At 33.7% G+C, this 9,429-nt stretch overlaps 1 pseudogene; it reads left to right on the forward strand.

Moving 5' to 3' along the window:
• The first annotated feature begins 6,499 nt into the window (after positions 1–6,499).
• Positions 6,500–7,589, forward strand: LOC107500224 (annotated as a pseudogene).
• Positions 7,590–9,429: the final 1,840 nt, after the last annotated feature.

Raw genomic sequence — 9,429 nt, forward strand, 5'->3', positions numbered from 1 at the left:
ATGACATGAGATAACTAGGGAAAGGGCCCCAAGTCCACTATGTACTCCAAATAATGACTGTTATAGGTGGAGAAAGATAGAAAAGGCTAATTTAGTGTAGTCAAAAATTCTTATCAATTCCCATCTCTCCACCCCATCAAACCACAACTCATCTGCTCTACACTTTCCTCTATTATCGGTGCACTTGTCTTTGGGGAGGTTCACTTAATACTTTCTATGGCCAGGCAACATAGAAAGATTGTTAAAATGATAATCTGATTTCTAGCTACATTTCCAAGTCTAATTAATATTAGGGTTCTTTATCCCCAAGCAACTTACTTCACTACTTCGTGCCTGTGCCTCACCAAATGAGATCATGAATTTGAAGATTAAAATGATTTTAAAAATTTCTGTGGATAAATTCCTCCATCACTAACACCACTGAGTTGGGCCTTACATGAGCAGGAAACTTACTACAGTTATTGTTGCTATCCTTTCTGAACAAGTAGTGTTCTTCAACTATCTCTGCTCAGTCCCAAGTAAGAAACATAAAACTCAGACACTGACAAAAGAGCACAATGTGGTAGACTACTTTGTTCCCAAGCTTTTCGACGTCTGAAACCGGCAGCTGTCTCTAGCTGGTGTTGCCAAGCAGAGGTAGGAAATAATCATGGTCTTGCAGTTGGAGAAAAAAGGATGTGGTCTCCAATCTAGATGGATTATAATCTACCTGAAAGCTATTTGCAGAGCTAGTAATTCAGGAAGGGCTGAAAGTTTTAAATAAAACGAATGGATCTCTCTACTTGTAAAGCGATTTAAAAGTCAGAGTCTCTAGATAATGTAATCTAACTATATGACTGTGAAGGAAAACTGGGAATATCCTGGAGAGGAGTGACAAGGCATGAATACTTGCAGTGAGATTTCCTGAGTAAGATTCTCTGCTGGTCCACTGCTGGTATAGTCTGTGTTTCAATGGAGATAAAAGTTGTTTGTCAAGAGACTTGAACTCATGATCCATACTGTAGACACAATAGCAAATAATGTACTTATAAGAGGTAAATAAAAATTTTGATCATTTCTTAATGGTCAAATGCACATAAAGTATATACATTTATCTTTATTATTAAATTTATTGAGGTGACATTGGTTAATAAAATTATATCAGTTTCAAGTGTACAATTTTATAATACATCATATGTATATTGAATTGTGTATTTACCATCCAAAGTAAAATATCCTTCTGTTACAACATAGTATATACATTTCTTATAGAATTATAAGAAATGTATATACTATGATTTCACCCTTAACTGAATTCTAAAATGAATTATGAGTTAAATGTCAAAAGATATTTGAACATTGGTATACTTATGACATCTGGTGGTCAAATCAAACATCACAGCTAAATCCTAATACCCCAGACACTCATTCCTTTCCTCTCAGTGGGGCTTTTCCCCCTGGTTCATTCATCTGTCATACATTCAGTCATTCATTTCACAAGCACTTAGTGGATTGCAATTATGTTTAGGACCCTCTTTACTGGACTCTTTACTATGGAGGAAAGGAAGAAGAATGAGTTTTTTATATGTATATGACTGCAATCTATTTAGGGCAACAAAATAGACTACATGGAAAAGTAAATAAACACAATATGCTAAGTGTGTTAGTGCATTCCCAGTAAAGAAAAGTATCAAGATTATGGATACTATGAGGCCGTAGGAGTGACCTGTGGTTTGGAGAGGTCAGGGAAGGCTTCTTGGAGGAAATTAGCCTTGCCTTTCTTAAAGTTTCCTTGTCTGTAAAATAGTGGTAATATTTTAGTGTTGCATAGGTTTGCTGTGAGGAATTGAGAGATTGTGTGTACCTAGTCTAGCACCTTGCTCAACGTAGTTATTCAGTGATAATTTATCATTATAATAGAACCGAAGGTAATCAGGAGCTTTATTTATATTAGCTGCCCCCTAAACCTTATTTCAAAAATAATTCAGGTTCGATTTTAATTTTTTTTTTATTTTAACTGACTATATGGAACATTTATTTTAGTTAGTTCAGTGGATAAACAAACAAACCACAAAAAAAGATACTGTTGGCTCTAATTAGAGTTTGCTCAATGAATTGTTTAACTCAGCAAAATAGTCAACTCAATGTTGTTTACTTAATGAGCTGATTGACTGCAATGAACTGTCAGTAAATGCAGTCTATTTGAAAATCTCATGCAGTCAGTATAAAAGCATCAAATAGGTTGTTTGGCATTGTATGAGTAATGTGTGGGTTGACTGAATTTTTAAACTTTTTAATTGATTGTGCTTGGGGTTGAGTAGGCACTATCTTAGGTCATATGTTGCTTTCAATAGTAATGTTAAGTCTACCTCATTTTCCCTTTAATTACATAAAATGTGAAACAAACTAACCACCTTTGCAAGCAATAAAAAGTACAAGGGAACATTAAAATCCCATTTATATTTCTACAATCAGATGTATAAATTTCCTAATTTCAAACATTTGGATAGTTAAACTATCATTTGCAAAGTTAAAATAAGATGTAGTGTAGTATCTTTTGCCAAAGGTAATATTGTTCTGATTTAAAAGACAATCAAGAACAAATACCATGACATATAAGAAATGAATGTCTAACCTGGTAAGGGAAGATTTAAGAGAGGACAAGACTGCTGTCTTCAGATATTTGAAGAGTTTTGTGTATAACAGGCAGTAGATTTTATTTGGCTTTGACAGGCAAAACTGAAAAGGTTGAAAGGACAGGGATACATTTTTTTTCTTTTTTTCTTTTTCAATTACAGTTGATGTTCAATATTATATTAGTTTCAGGTGTATAGCATAGTAGTTAGACTAACATATGAAGTGATCCCCGTGATAAGTCTTCTACCCACCTGACACCATACATAGTTATTACCATGTTATTGACTGTATTCCCTAAGTTGTAGTTTATATATCCATGACTATTTTATAACTGTCAAGTTGTACTTAATGCCTTCACCATTTTTATACATCCTCCCACTTTCTCTCCAATTTGGCAACCATCAGTTTCTTTTCTGTATCTATAAGTGTCATTCTGTTTTGTTTGTTCATTTAAGTTTCCACATATAAATGAAGTCATGGTATTTTTATTTCTTTGTTTGACTTATTTCACTTACCGTAAAACCCCCTAGGTCCTTCCATGTTGTCACAAATGGTAAGATTTCATTATTTTTTATGGCCGAATAATATTCCATTACATATATGTACCACTTATTCTTTATCCATTTGTCTTTTGATTGAAGCATTTAATTTATTTACATTTAGAGTAATTATTAATAGCTATGTAGTTATTGTCATTTTATTGTATTCTGATTGTTTTTGTAGTTTTTTTTCTGTTCCTTTCTTATTCTCTTGCTCTCTTTTCTTATATGTTAGTGACTTCTGGAGTATTGAGTTTAGATTTTTTTCTCTTTATTTCTTGCATATCTCTTGTAAATTTTGGATTTGTGGTTACCATATACTTTATATATACCAAGCTATGTTTATAGCACTCTCTTTTAAATTGATGTTCACTTAAATTGGAATACATTTTAAAATCACTACTATTTTTACTCACCCACTCCGCACATTTTGTCACTGTTTTTTTTACTAATTTTGTGTGAGTATTTGTGTGTATCCCTTAATTTACTATTGTAATTACACATGATTTTATTACTTTTGTCTTTTAACTTTTATACTAACTTTAAGGTTGGTTGATCCACTGCTTTTATTATGTGTTTGCCTTTGTCAGTGAGAATTTTATTTCTTTGTGATATTTTCTTATTCATAATTTTTATTTTCTTCTTCTTAAAGAAGTCCCTTTAACATTTTTTGTTTTTGTTATATTGGTTTGGTGGTGATGAACTCCTTGAGTTTTTTCTTTATCTCTCCTTTGATTCTAAATGATAGCTTTACTGGGTAGGTTAATCCTGGTTGTATGTCCTTGCTTTTTATCATTTTAAATATTTTGTGCCCATCCCTTTTAACATGCAAAGTTTCTGTTGAGAAATCAGCTGACAGTCTTATGGGAGCTCCCTTGTAGCTAACTAATGGTTTTTCTCTTGCTGCTTTTAAGATTCTCTCTTTGTCTTTACACTTCAGCATTTTAATTATGATGTATCTTGAATCTTTGGCATTTTAATTATGATGTCTTGGTGTGGGCCACTTTGGGTTCATTTTTTTTTTTTGGACTCTCTGTGCTTCCTGAACTTGTATGTCTATTTCCTTCACCAGGTTTGGGAAGTTTTCAGTCATTACATCTTCGAATATGTTTAAAGTACCTTGCTCTTTCTCTTTTCCTTTAGGTACCACTGTTATGTTAATATTATTATAATTGATGTTGCCCCAGAGGTCCCTTAAGTCATAGGACCCAACCCCCAAGCTCCAGACTGGTACTGTTTCATGGCCTGTTAGGAACCAGGCCGCACAGTAGAAGGTGAACAGCAGGTAAGTAAGCCAAGTTTCATCTGTATTTACAGCCTCTCCCCAGTGCTAATTAGCATCATTGCCTCAGCTCCACCTCAGATCATTCAGCATTAAATTCTCATAGGAGCACTGGTCCCTAGAGGTAAAAAGGTTGGGGACTGTTGCACTACCCTTGTTTTTGTTTTTGTTATTGTTGTTTGTTTGTTTGTTTTGTTTTTGTTTGTTTTTAATGCTTTTTTCCTTTATGCTGTTCCAATTGGGTGCTTTCTGCTACCTTGTATTCCAAATCACTGATTTGATCTTTTGCTTCATCTAATCTGTTATTGATACCCTCTAATGTTTTCTTCATTTCAGTTATTGTAATAGTCACTTCTGACTAGTTCTCGTTTTATGCTATCTATCTCTTTCTTTGTATTTACTATCTTTTGTTCAAGTTCTTCCTGAGATTATCTATTTTTCTCAAAGTTAATTGAGTATCCTTATAACCAATGTTTTGAACTCTGCCTCTGGTAGACTGCTTGCTTCCATTTTGTTAAGTTAATTTTCTGGAACTTTGTTTTGTTCTTTTATCTGGGACATGTTTCTTTGTCTACTCATTTTGGCTGCTTCTCTGAATTTGTTTTTATGTATTAGATAGATTTGCTATGTCTCCTGGTCTTGGTAGAGTGGCCTTATGTAGTAGCTGTTCTGTAGGACCCAGTGCACACAGTCTCCCTAGAGCACAGCCAGGTGCTCTAGGTATGTTATTTGTGTCAGTCATGTGTGCTCTCCAGTTATAGTTGAATATTGATAAGTGAAAAAAGTCAAATAAGAGAAAGACAAATGCCATGACTTCACTTATATGTGGGAACTTAAAAACAAAATAAATGAACAAGTGAGTGAAACAGAAATAAACTCATAGAGAAGAAACTATGATCACCAGATGGAAGAGGAGTTAAGGGGCAGTCAAGAAAGGTGAAAGAAATTAAACACAAATTTCCAGTTATAAAAACAAATATGTAAAGCACATCTTAGGGAATATAGTCAATAATGTTGTAATAACTATGTATGATGCCAAATGGATACTAGACTTATTGGGGTGATCATTTCAAAAGGTACATAAATGTCTAATCACTATATCGTATACTCTGAAACTAATATTATATGCCAACTATACTTAAAAATATTTTTTAAATGTGACCATTTACATTAATAGCTTTTCACTGAGCTTGCCCTGAGAACTGAAGTAGAGATAGCACCTTTTGTTGCATCTACCACCAAATACCCTCTAGTTCTTCATATAATCTGGTAGCTTTTTGAAACAGTTGAAAGGATAGTCTCAATTAATGTGAATGTCTGAAGCTACTATAATTCTGTAAATAAACACAGATTTTTAAAGTTACAGAAGCTTCTGGAAAGTGCCATGACAATAATTAGGGCTAATTTTGTCCTCATCCAAATTCTAAAGGTGACAAATGTTATCTGAGTTATACCATCTTTTCCTAGCCCCTATTTTTTCCAAGGTCTGGTGACCTGCCAGCCTTTCCCCAGGCTCGTACCCTGTATTTCATTCCCAATAGACTCACCTCAGCTAATCTCTGATAAAGTTGCAATTTAAAATGAATTAAGTTTCCTCTCTCCCAGGGTTGATGATAGGAAATAAGATAGATTTCAAACTTAAAATACGGATGGAGACAACTGAAAAGCTGAAATGTAGAACACCTCGAGTATTGAAATGTACATTTGGGGCTATTTTCTAGTGAGGTCTTGCTTGTTGGTTATCTCTAAACGTTTGATTAGTCCCTCTGACTACTAAAGAGAAAACCTGACTGAGGTTATTGCCAAAATATCTATCTTTTAGATACCTGAAAATATGTTCTAAAATACTGTTATCCATTTTTAGATTGGCATGATATTTTTACTTTACATATAGATGTTTTGAATTTATGAAAGTTCACACTTGAATACTTCTTTGGTAGAAAGTAAATATATTTATATACTCAAGTATGGATTGACATGCCCTTGATTCTATTCTTACTCTATTTTCTGCAGATATCATCACTCAGATGCTTTCCTTAAGGAAGGAGCATAAATCTTCAAGATGGGAAGTAACAACAGAAACAGTACAAGAGCAAAGTGCACTGATCTCCAAATGCCATTTCAGTACTCTCTCTATGCAACCACCTACATCTTCATATTCATCCCCAGTCTTGTGGCCAACAGTGCAGCCTTGTGGGTTTTGTGCCGTTTCATCAACAAGAAAAATAAAGCCATCATTTTCATGATCAACCTCTCTGTGGCTGACCTTGCCCACATGCTGTCCTTGCCCCTCCGGATTTACTATTACATCAGCCACTACTGGCCTTTCCAGAGAGCCCTTTGTCTGCTGTGCTTCTACCTGAAATATCTCAACATGTATGCCAGCATTTGCTTCCTGACATGCATCAGCCTTCAGAAGTACTTCTTTCTCCTCAAGCCCTTCAGGGCCAGAGACTGGAAGCGTAGGTATGATGTGAGCATCAGTGCTGCCATCTGGATCATTGTGGGTACTGCTTGTTTGCCCATTCCAATTCTGAGAAGTACTGGCCAATGACACCAAATCCTGCTTTGCTGATTTAGGGCTTCAACACATTAGCATGGCTTCCTCCATTGGAATGGTAACTAGTGGAACTTGAAGGGTTCATATTACCTGTTATAATTATTACTTATTGCGCATGGAAAATGAGAAAATCTTTACAGGAATTCAAAGTTCCCCCTCAGAATACCAAAGAAAGAAAAAGGCTTTGTGGATGGTCCTGATGTGTGCAGTGGTGTTCATTGTGTGTTTTACCCCTTACCACCTCAACTTCCCACTCTTTATGACGGTGAAACAACATGTCTTTTCAAACTACTCCTTTATTAAGAGTACTCTATGTTTCCATATCATTTCCTTGTGTCTTGCAAATCTGAATTGATGTCTTAATCCAGTTGTATATTATTTTATGACCACAGAATTTCATGATAGATTTTCGGAACGTGGTGGCCTGGCTCTTCAGTCATGCGTAAGATGCAAGGACAGTGTTTTGGAAATTCATCACAAGAAGGAGGATCTTCAAACTATCTTGAATTTTTGGATGATTCCAAGACAATGTAATGAAACGATTAGTTACAATGACCTATATATTCTATGTCACCTTGAATTTTTTTCTTAAAAAATGGTTTTATTGAGTGCCTTAAGAAATCATGGCCCCCTTCTTTTTATTCCCAAAGTGATCCTTCTGAAGTAACTATTCATTCTTATATTTTCTATCTATATGGAAACATATTCTATGGAGCCCAGAAAAAATATTTTTCTTTGCAAGAACTGATGAGCATAGAATGAACTGAACACTTGTTTCTCAATAGTGAGTCCAGCCTTTTCACCTTCTCTGTAAAACAGAAACAAACAAAAACAAAAACAAAACAACAAAGAAAAACAAAATGTAAATTGAAAACAGGAGGACATAAGGGTGTTTCTACCCCTTAAAAATGTATAGAAGAGCAATATTATCCTGGTTTTATTTAGAAAATATACATTATTTGAACAAAGTAGACTAAGGAGGAAACTATTACTAATATTAATAGGAATTATGAGAACTAATATTATTATAATTTGAAATATCTAGGAGACTTTCATTTTCTCCCCTTGGGAAAAAAAATAATCAGATTCATCCCAAATATCTCAAAAGTATCAGGAAATTCACACAGAACACATATACCTTAAACATAAAATAAAGCTGTGCCGGACATATTCCACAAACTACAGTTTCAGGGTTTGCAATGAAAGTTCTTTGCTTGAATGTCTGTGAATGTGTGTGATATGATGCATGCTTTTACATATTGGCACTCATTCAGAAAATATTATGTTATATTTGTTCATTACAACCAACCGTGCCATGGTCTGCCTTGATTAATTAATCTATATACAACGGCAGTCAAAATTTTGCTTGATAGATTTAAACAGAGTTAATGGAGACTCATGCATGTGCATTTAGGTTTTCAGGTGGACCTCATTTCTCCCAGGTAAAGATGTTTATAAGGATAACATTGGTGCATTTAATTCAAAATGCAAAATGAAAAAATATCTATTTTTAAAAAATTTTGTGATTAAATAATTTTGTAATATATATCATTCCCATTGGGAAATTTGAAACTTAAAATTTTATATATTGAGTTTTATTAAAATAGTACTTTAAAAAAGCAGTGGTTAGTTTTATAAAATAACACTTATGTGCTGGATAACAATATTTTTCAATCAATGATGAACCACATGTTCCCATATAATTATAAGGAGGTTGAAAAATTTTTATCACCTAGTGACATCATAGCCATCATAACATCATAATGCAATTGCTCACATTTTTGTGGTAATACTGGTGTAAATAAACCTACTATGCTGCCAGTTATATAAATGTATGGGACATACAATTTTGTACAGTACATAATTTTTGATAATGATAATAAATGACTATGTTACTGGTTTATATTTTTATTATATTTATATTATTACTTTAGAGTATACTCTTTCCACTTATGAAGAAGAGTTTACTGTAAAACAGTATGTTGTATAACACCAGCAGCAGGCTTATACATCTCATGCTTACCATGTCTCTTGATTGCATTTTTCTCTTGTGCTTGATTTAAACCTGTGTTGTTTTGTGGTGTTGTGTTATAACATGCTGTATAGGCTTGTAGCCTATGAGAAATAAACTATATATACCAGGTAGCTTAGGTGTGTAGTAGGATATATCATTTAGGTTTGTGTAAGTACACTATATGATCTTTGTATAATCACAAAGTTGCCTAATTATGCATTTTTCAGAATGTATTTCCATCATTAAGTGGTACATTGCCGCATAAAGATTTATTTTCTTATCTTTATATGATTGGAAATTCATGAAATGTTTTATTTGTGTTAATTTTGTGTAACGGTGATTACCTATCAAAAAAAAAAAAGAAAAAGAAAAAAAGGCTAAACCTAAGTTCTCTGAAGTCCTCTAGGGATTTATATTT

This window comes from Rousettus aegyptiacus, unplaced genomic scaffold, assembly GCF_014176215.1.
Source record: "Rousettus aegyptiacus isolate mRouAeg1 unplaced genomic scaffold, mRouAeg1.p scaffold_m13_p_9, whole genome shotgun sequence".
Lineage (NCBI taxonomy): Eukaryota > Metazoa > Chordata > Mammalia > Chiroptera > Pteropodidae > Rousettus > Rousettus aegyptiacus.